Here is a 9,632-nt window from a genome sequence, read left to right as displayed (position 1 = left end):
AGAGGCTGTGAATGACTAAGAAACTTGGTGTAAATGAGTACTGCACATAAGTATTGGCCATTCCTGTGTCTGCATGAGATACCTATGTAAAGGGCTTCATGCTCAGTGCTGTCTGTGTATATAATGAGATTGTAAAAATGCTAACATTGTGTGACAAAAAAATTAAAAGTAACTGAAGTAGCACCAGCTACTGAGCAACCCCAGCTTTGGCCCAGTGAGCAGGTAAACCCAGGTGATCGGTTAGAAAGGTGTATATGAGTAAAATGCTCATGTTTTGCTGTGTTTGTATGGTCACAATTGTGACTGTCGGGCGGGATACTGAAAATACCTGTACAAGAGACTTAACACTGATGCTATTGGGGTTGGAAGATCACTGTTCTTTCATTCAAAATTATTAATTATTCTGTCTTTCTTTTCAATCATTAAAGGAAATTCTGTGTATCATATTTGACAAAGATTCTCCCTTCCTCCCTTAATTGGCTATCAACAGATAATTGAAACAAATAATTTGCATAGTGCATAGAATGAATTAACTTGCCCAATTGATTAGAGCACTATGTGCAACCTAGTAATTTATTTGAAAATCTGGATCAAAACACTAGTTATTAACTAAATTAACATTGAAAATTAGTTACCTTGTTCTAAATGACTTCTCTAATTTTTGTGTGATTTACTCAAACATTATTTTGGGACCCAAAGGTAAATACAGAGATTCAGTCATAGTATGTCAGGAAAATAACATAGCTTAAATCAGTAACCTGTATTCATCACTCATCAGTTTTGGGGAAACAAGAGGGGTGAGAAGCATTTCTTTCCTGCAACTTCACACCATATAGTAACAAGCCCACTAATAAATTTTTTAGAAATGTCCTGAAAACTATGGTAGAGGAGAAACAGCTGTATTCCAAAGCTAGTCAAAACATAAACCTGATTCTGATCTGGACATCTCACTGCATTTAAGCATTTAAAGCAGAGAATAGGCACTTTTTTTTTACCCCTTTCCCCAGTAAGCTCCTCTTTCAGTAACAGATTCTTCATCAGCCTGAGAATCCCTTGTAAGTCACACTTTAACAGATCTGTAGGGGACAAGGAAGTTCAGCAGGGCAAGAGAAATGATGAAGCAAAAATAGCAAATATTTCATATATAATGAACACAGAGTGACAGGACCAGAAAATAATAATCTTATGTATGGAATTGCATAATACTATTTGTAGTTTTAATTGTTAGACTGTGCAGTTTTAAGTAGCAAAGTCAGGGAATACTCTGAAAAGCTTCTTTCTATGAAACCACTGAACGTATAACCAGTGTATGCAGACACATATTCCGCATAAGGGCATTTACATTTGCATTCAGAGCATGAAGAAAACAAAAAATCTGCTTCTGAAAATTTTGCCTAAGATGACTTCAGTATTAATTATTCATGCAATGGCTCTGCATTTTTTTGCTACTTTTAAATAGACAAAGACCTCCAAAAGGAAAAAGATGTCCTGTCTAAAATTGTTGTTAGGGCCTCACTTGTCCAAAATGTGAAGAAGAAACAGAATATATTGTTTTATTTGACATATGCTGTACAATAAACTAGATTTTTTGAAACCAAACTGAAAATTAAATTTCTCTGTCACAGTGTTTCTTAATTCCCTAGTCACAAGCTGTTAAAACTTTGTTAAAGAACTTTGTTTCTCTTCTAGCAAATAGTAAATTGAGAGTAATGATCACCCCCAAAATGCTGAACAAAACAGTGCTTTGTTCAAAACAGCTGACACTTTCTGTAGTATGCAGTTTCAGTGAAAGAAAACCAGGTACTGTGACAAACTCTACCTTTCATGACAGTGTATGATTAAGAAGTGTATCATACACTTCTTAATATAGTCCAAAGATGGAAATATTGATATTTTTATCAGAGATATTTCAGATATAACTAATCTCAAAATATGTAAGCCTGAACTATGTTTCCCCCTGAAGTGGCAAATCTAAGGAAATTTAGTTCTTTTTCTCCTGTTGTACTGAAGTTAAAAAAAACACCAAAACATCTGTCCCAATGGCAGCTGAAAAATGTATGTCTAATTAAATGTGCCTGTCATTTCCATTGCCAAAATTATTCTTTACCCTTTGTTACTGCATATGCTGTAATTGACAGGAAGCTGCATGATCAGTAGTTGTAATTTATAAAACATTTTTGGATATTTCAGTAAGAAAAGCTCTATACTAATGCAAGATATTAATAGCAATCTTGATAATTCCAGGCAGTTAAAATTTAAGGACAAATTCTTATTAGAATAAAAAATGAAATTCAAACCAAATCCCACATAATTCTGCTAACTCATCTTTAATCTAAATAAAGATATGTCTGTTGTTGTGGGCAAAACAGACTCGAATTGGGGAATTTAATTTATTGCCAATTAACATAAATATATGATTAATGACTTGGGTATTGAGAAACAAAGAAGGAAGATATTTAAACACTCGGGGAAAACACCTTCAGAGGTGGCACCAGCTCCCCTCAGCTGTGCCCTGTAGCAGATCTGTTGGAACTGGCCTCTCCTCACAGAGGCCACCCTACAGCACCTCCAAACCTGGAATCCCATATATCTGTTTTGTTTGTTTTCCTGACTTCCATTTGTTGAGTTTATTTTTTTAGGTCAGCACTACTCCTTTTTCCTAATATTGTTGATTTCTTAGCTTAATTATTGACCTGCTGGATTGCACACCTCAGACCTCCGAAGATCTCCAAAGAGCTCATTTCCAATGTGTAGTACTCTATATTATTTAAAAATCAAGTAGTATATGAAATAGGATGAAAGTTTCACCTAAACCAGAATGAACTAGGTGAGGAGTTTTGCTAATGGTTTATTTAAGTCTGTAAACTATTTGTTTTGAAAGACATTTGCAAAATTAAAGGGTCTTACCCTGTTTTCAGTCTCAGGTAGTTTTGCCGTTCCAGCAGTGTAGCTGTAAAATCCATGAACCCCAAGAAGTCTTCAGCTCTTTCATTTTCCATTACCTACATAAAGTCTCAAATTTGTTTATTATGACATTTCTATTGACTTGATAAGTGAGAAGGGTTGCTGATGAATCTGTGTAAATTATAGTCTGTCTCAGCCATCTCTTTCATCTCTTTGGGTTCAAGTGCAGAGATTTCTACACTTTATTTTAAGGATTGTTATTTAAACATTGAGGAATTAGTGTAAAGAATTTTTTTGCTTGAAGTTCAACCTATTTCAAACTTCTGATACCAGAGTAGGGTTCTTCTTTCAAAAGGATGTTTATTACTGTTTAGCAAGCGCCACATGTTGTCTGTGCTTTGCAAGGAGCATAAGCCATTGCAGTAATTCATTCATTGGCTTACATTGTAGAGGATTTTGTTATAGCAGGTTCTGAGCCAAACATTGTCCATAGGCTAATTTTGCACCTAATTTTTTCTTTCCTAATAATATGATTGATTCCACTTTGGGTATGCTCTTTGGTCTGGAATTATGAGTAATGTTCATTCAGCAAGAGAAAAATTGTTGAATGCCTTCCATAAAGTACAATAGGAAATTGCTTCTTTCAGAATTACCTAAGTGATATTTATATCAGCTTCAGTAGAATGTGACTAATATTTTACCGTTCTAGTAGCAACAACATGATAATCTTAATTCATAAATAGGGGTTAAATAGAGACAGATCATGTTTTATCTAAAACATGTCAAATCACTGGGAGCTTAAGTGATGAAAACAGTATCAAAAGGGAGGGTTTTTTGCTCTCCCTTTTAACTAGCTGGTATTGATAGAAGTGTCATATCCATGCAAAGGGAGCAGGTCAGATTTCCAGCAGGATGTAGCTAAGTCTTTTCTCGCACAGTAAGTACCAGCCTTACCTCACAGATGCCTCCGAGTCTAAAGTATTTTGTAAAGGGTATTCTAAAATCCGGTATGCTAATCTAGATAAAAGAAATTTGGTATTTGTAAGTGTACTTTTTCCTCCCCTTTTCCCTTTTTTTCTTCCTTTCTTTTTCCCGATTTCTTTCCTCCTTTATTTCACTGTAAAATTCACTCTTAGTATTCACCACTTAGTCCATTGCATTCCTTGTTTTGTTCCAGATGCATAGCAAGGGGAAGTTTTACAATCTGCAGAAATAGAAAATTTCAGAACTTTTAATCATAAATTTTTTAATAGAGCGAAGCCAGTCTATTTAAATCTGTATATATAAATTGATTGTTTTTAGGGACATTGAGTAGCAAAAAGGAATTATGAACTTCCAGGTCACAAAATTAATTTAATGAGGTTGTATGTTTTACTGTTGCAAGCTAGAAAATGCTTAATCTCTCTCACATGTCTTTTCCAGCATATTTGGAAAGTGTCCTACTGGATTTATCCACTATGTAACATTCTGTAAGTGCCAGAATACTTCTGTAATCATTTATATAGCCAGTGGTGGTGTGTATAAATGCAGACAACAGGCTGAAGAATTTTTTTAACTTAATTGTTCATTGTCATCTTTTTAGTTTCTCTTCTACTTTTTCCATCAGCCTGTAGTTTCAGATCTTTATATACTAGTACTCTGGGAAAAGTAAAATTGTATCTTTTAATACAACTTTCTAAGCATTTTAATGTAAAATAAGAATATACCATTTTACCTTGGGCACTTCCATTTTGGCTCCATAAAATCTTTCAAATCTTCTTCCTCAGTTCAACTGTAGACATAAATCAATTGAAAAAATAAAGCATTAGTAATAACATAGCATTTTTTCATTAATACATTGTGAACATGGTGCAATTTGACTGCTTTCCAACAAAACAGTTTTACAGTATGACTGTCTGCTAATACTAATGCAACTCTTTCCTAGGTCTGTATGGGTAGTTTGATGGCAGAACTCAATGGAATGGAATAAAATGTCATGGATGGTTACTGCTGATTGTAATTATGATCCTGGAGAGCAAGATTTACAATCCTCAAATGCTAAATATTACAGCAAATTGTGTGTTTGTTGTAACTTTTTATTACTGCAATTCTTTTTCATTTGCCTTCTTATGTGTTTAAAATACCAGTAGTTATAATTTTTGGGAAACATCCCAATGAAATACCCTGAAGATAAAGGGATACTGAGGCACTAAGATATCTGCATCTTATCTCCATGACCTGATGGCAGTAATTATTAGGCAGTAATTGAGGATGGTCTTCCTTCAATTGTGTCAAAGGTGGACAGTTGAAAGCTAACCAGAAGTGAAGTCTGAGGAAAGAGGAAAATGGAGAGGAGGTTGCTTTGCTTCAGAGAAGTATGTGCCCAGATATAAAGGTGGCTGTGGATTAAAAGGGGAAGAAGGGGGCAAGAAGATGAGTGGTGCAGACACCTCTGACAGCAAAGCTGAGCTAAGGCAATGAAGAGCTAAAACTCTGACAGTGCAGACAAGGTTTACGAATTAGGCATGGGGGGGAAAAAAGGTATTTCTATAGAAGTAGTTTGGTTCTTCCTCTTGACAGTGTTCATTGTCATGAACATTGGTTTGCTCTGATGCCAAATTGGTCTGATGCATGGTCTGCTCTGATGCCAAATTTGTGCTTATACTTGCTGTGCGAGTAGGTCTTAGACACATCAAGTAGAAGTGGAACTATTTTAAATGAAAAGCAGTTCCTAACAGCAGAAAGGCAGTTACTTCTCTGATGGTAACTAACAGTGTGAGCACTGCCTTACTTCTTCATGCAAAATGCAGCTAACAATAAAACAGTGACCTAAAAAATCACTGTTTTTATTGGTACCTGTGTCAGTAAAGCAGGTTATTAACAGGTAATCATTCAGCCTTACCCCTTACCTGGATTGTCAGTACAATTTAAAAAAAAATACAGCTCATATTGGATTTTCTTTTTGCTCAAATCCAAACTATGATCTGAAGTTTAACTTCACACTGAAAATATAGGGAAGACCTTACAGTCCGAATGGAATCACACAGATACATACCCATGGGAGAGAGGGAAGTAACACATTTTACAAGATTAAAACTTTTTGACTTAACTCCCAGCTCCTGCTTTTGTTAGTGAAATTTAAAGTTCTTTCCTGATTTTTGGAGGGTCAGTTCTGTGGTATTTTCCCCTACTTTGGGTGCTGGTGCCAAAGCTCTGTATCTTTCACTTAAGTGCTACTAGCTGAATCAGCAATAGTTAAACAAGAGAAACAGAATATATTTGATGAACATATCTGCATTTGTTCTCATTCCGCTTAGGTTCACTACAATGGTCTTTCTCATCTAATATAATTTTTGATATTCACTGAGGTTATACAACAAAATTAACCTTTTTGTATGATAGGTTTCATCCAACTAGATATTATTTTTGCCACCTTGATTTTTTCCCTCTACTTCCTAAATTCACTCTGAGTTAATAGTTCCTAAAGTATGTTTGCTCTTTTAGGTTTCTTCTTTAATTTGCTAGTATTCTTGTTAAATTACAAACCTTTTGCTCTGAGTACAGAAGGGATTCAAAACACTTACTGTGTTTCAAAAGCAGCCTTTCTACATAAAGTTCTGGTTCCCATAAGGGGAAACACAGAGTAAAATTTCCTTGAAAGAGGGTGCAATTTCATGACCAGCTATTACTGAAAGGATCAATAACCGCTCTTGTCCTGTCACATACTCTAATCGTGTTTCTCTGCATCACTTTAAATCCCTGAGAATTTTGTAACTGAAAACTAACCAAGCAGACTTCCTTTCTCCCCACCCAAACCAGATGCATCTTTAGAGAAGATCTGACCAAATACTTGTGTAAAGGACTTCATAGGGAAATCAAAGAAGAGGAGTTGGACCTGACCTCAGTGTTGGCTAAGTTCATAATGAAAAAATAGCCTCATTATTTTCATCCAATTTTGTCTGAAAAAATGCAGGCATATATTGTACATCTTGGCCCTGGGAGCAAGGAGAGCAGGACTTCTAAAGAAGATCCTAAAAAACACAAACCCAAAATGTTAATGTTCCCCAGGATGTTAAGGCAAATCACCAGGTAGGAAAAAAAGCTTAATGTCATGATAAAAACATGTGGATAGTTATCATACAGTTTTTAATGGGTAATAACTTAAACTAAAACATTCTTAAAAAAACACAAAATGCCAGAACCCACAACAGTTTATAAATGAAACAGAAGTGTTTCATTTCTGGTTGACTCTCGAAAATATGGGCATTATTTTCAATAAAGGCAACAAATTTTAAGGCAACCAAATGTAGGCATAGAATCCAATGCTTTGAGAAGGAATTCTGGATTATAATAAGTAGTTTTACTCCCTTGTCGTTTAAACTTATGAAAGAATCTTTCCAGAAGATAATTAAGGTCTTTTATTCTGACGTACACCTTCCTCTAGAATTACCACTGTTTATCACTTTTTCAGACATTATAACCTTTCTTTGAGGGATATTTTAGAGCACTCAGGTAAATAGTTATGGAAAAAAGTTGGCTGGGTCTTCCTTATACAACAGTCTTGGTTGAATCCAGGTATATCCTATGGTTTTCCTCAGTGCCCCAGGAGATTTCAGACCATTATCATGTTACTTGCTCTGAAGCTAACTGAGTGTACCGTAAGGACAGTCTGGAGGTACTCTAAATCCACAGTGCATTGCATCTAATCTATTAAAGTTAATCCACTGTGGAGATATTCTACTGAATCTCTCGGTGATTTATTACCTAGGACAACAAAAGCCCAAACCCTCTACGGTAAAGGTTCTGGCATGCGTATCTGTCACATGAGTTTGGAGGACTCCATCTATTCAGAGCAAGGGAAATGGAAGTTCTCTTAGTCTTGCTTTGCATGACCCGCCCCTTCTCACTCCCCCCACCCCCTTCTCCACGGGTGTAGCTGATGGCAGCCATTTTATAGGAAAATTTCAACCAGCCCTACTGGCTGGACAACTAGAAAGGTTAAGATGAATTACTTAAAGGTAAAATACATCGAAGTAGTGTACTCATTCAGAAGTAAAGGTATTTTAGCTTCCTACAGCGCCTTCTTTTTAAGCACAATAAAGTCATTCTGCTTCTGTGGAAAAGCACGCAGATGCATTACTGCATGTCAGGTTTGTACCTCTAATTAATTTGCTATTTGGGTTCTAAAGGCAGTGCTCTGTACATTTAAGAAATCCTTGGTTTAGATGGGATCATTCTCACATGAGTTGAGTTTATTGGAATTGCTTGAAAACCAACCGTCCTTTTCAGAACTAAGAGAGTGTGTATGTGAAAAGGGTGCAGAAACGGTGGGTTTATTGAAAGCGTTTTCTTGTTAAATATTTTTAATGATTTGCATAAGAATATCTATTTTAGCTTTCATATAGTTGTTAGGGATTTACTGCAAATAAATGACAAAGTTGCAGCTTTAATGTGATTAATGTGCAATTTCATCTTCTTGTCTGGGGTGGCTTTCTCCAGGTGGATTTCGTAGCAAATGTTTTAGCGTGGCATAGCATAGAACTGAACAGCAAAGAATTGTTACAGTTTGGAAGAGTCGTTATTTGCCTGGCTGTGCTTTGGGCACAGATGCAAAGGCTCTAGGTCTGAAAATAAGCAGCCTTTTGGCCACACCAGGGTACCCTGCACCCCTTTGTTTTCCAAAGCCTGTGGCGTTTCCATGGCAGTCTCTTGGCACCGCCCCCCCAGCCTATGGCTCTGGTCACACTCTGGCTTTCCTCCAGGCTGCGGCTGCTGAAATCACCCGTCCCAGGGCCCTGGACAAGGGTTTGTGTCCAGCCACATCAAGGCCCGGGTCCTCCTCGCTGCGTGGCCTCATGGCCGAGAGCGCTGGCGCAGAGAGGGGACGGCTAAGAGGGGCGGCCTCTGGGCGGTGGGCGGGGCTGTGCACGGGGCTCCACCCCCCGTGTCACAGTGCCACCACCTGGCAACGCAGCCTTGACGGCGCCCCCGGGGGGTATCCAAGGCAGCGTCCTCCGTGTCCTGCTGCCAGAGCTGGCCTGGGGGCAGCCCGAGCACATCCGAGAGGAAGTCCTCGGGGAGCCAGTGGAATTACTTGGAGAGGACTGAGGGAGAAAGACCAGAAGCTGGATGAGGCTGCTGGAGAGGAGAAGAAACAGCAAGAGCTGGGGGTGCCCGAGGCTGTCAGGCCCTTTCATCTGGACAGCAGTGTCAAAGACCAAGGGAATGCCTTCTTGAGGAGCACTTCAAAATTCACCACCCTCATCCCCTGCAGAGCCAGGGGCAGCAGCTGTAAGAAATGGGGTCCCAGTGCTTTGGAGCACCCAGCGGTGCCCTGCCAGGCATGGGAAGGATTCTTGCACCCAAAGTCGATCAGGCCGGGGCCTTTTGCCACTCTTGGAAGCCCCTGAGGTGGCTCCAGGTGGAGGGAGAACAGGACTTGGGCATCTCCTGGGATGCGTGACCAGCCTGTGGGAGGAGGAGGCAGGTCTTGCTCACATGCTCAGGGAGTAGCCGATCGCCAGTATTGGGGTCAGGAAGGAATTTTCCTCCGGGGCAGGTTGGCACTGGTCCCTGGGGGTTTTTCGCCTTCCTCTGCAGCACTGAGCGTGACCAATTGTCAGGGCTCTTCTGGTCCATTTTGGCATGGTTACTGCCTGCTGCTCACGCACCACAAAGATGGCCTCTCATGCCTTGCAGCTGGGGGGAGGAAGGCTTTTTTTCCCCCAGGATGGAATAGCAGCTGTCCC

The 9,632-nt window shown here is 38.7% G+C and overlaps 1 long non-coding RNA gene across 1 annotated transcript in view; it reads right to left on the bottom strand.

Annotated features, from left to right (window-relative positions):
- Positions 1-991: 991 nt before the first annotated feature.
- LOC113477197 overlaps positions 992-9,632 on the bottom strand; it is a 16,788-nt gene continuing 8,147 nt past the window's right edge. Inside the window, exons 2-3 of the long non-coding RNA XR_003397855.1 lie at positions 6,784-6,914; positions 992-1,076 (exon numbers count right to left, since the gene is read on the bottom strand). This is a non-coding gene — a long non-coding RNA (uncharacterized LOC113477197). The remainder of the gene's footprint in view (positions 1,077-6,783; positions 6,915-9,632) is intronic.

This window comes from Athene cunicularia (genome assembly GCF_003259725.1).
Source record: "Athene cunicularia isolate RWA chromosome 2 unlocalized genomic scaffold, athCun1 chr2_part1, whole genome shotgun sequence".
In the NCBI taxonomy this organism is placed as follows: Eukaryota; Metazoa; Chordata; class Aves; order Strigiformes; family Strigidae; genus Athene; species Athene cunicularia.
This window is presented reverse-complemented; position numbering and strand designations above follow the sequence as displayed.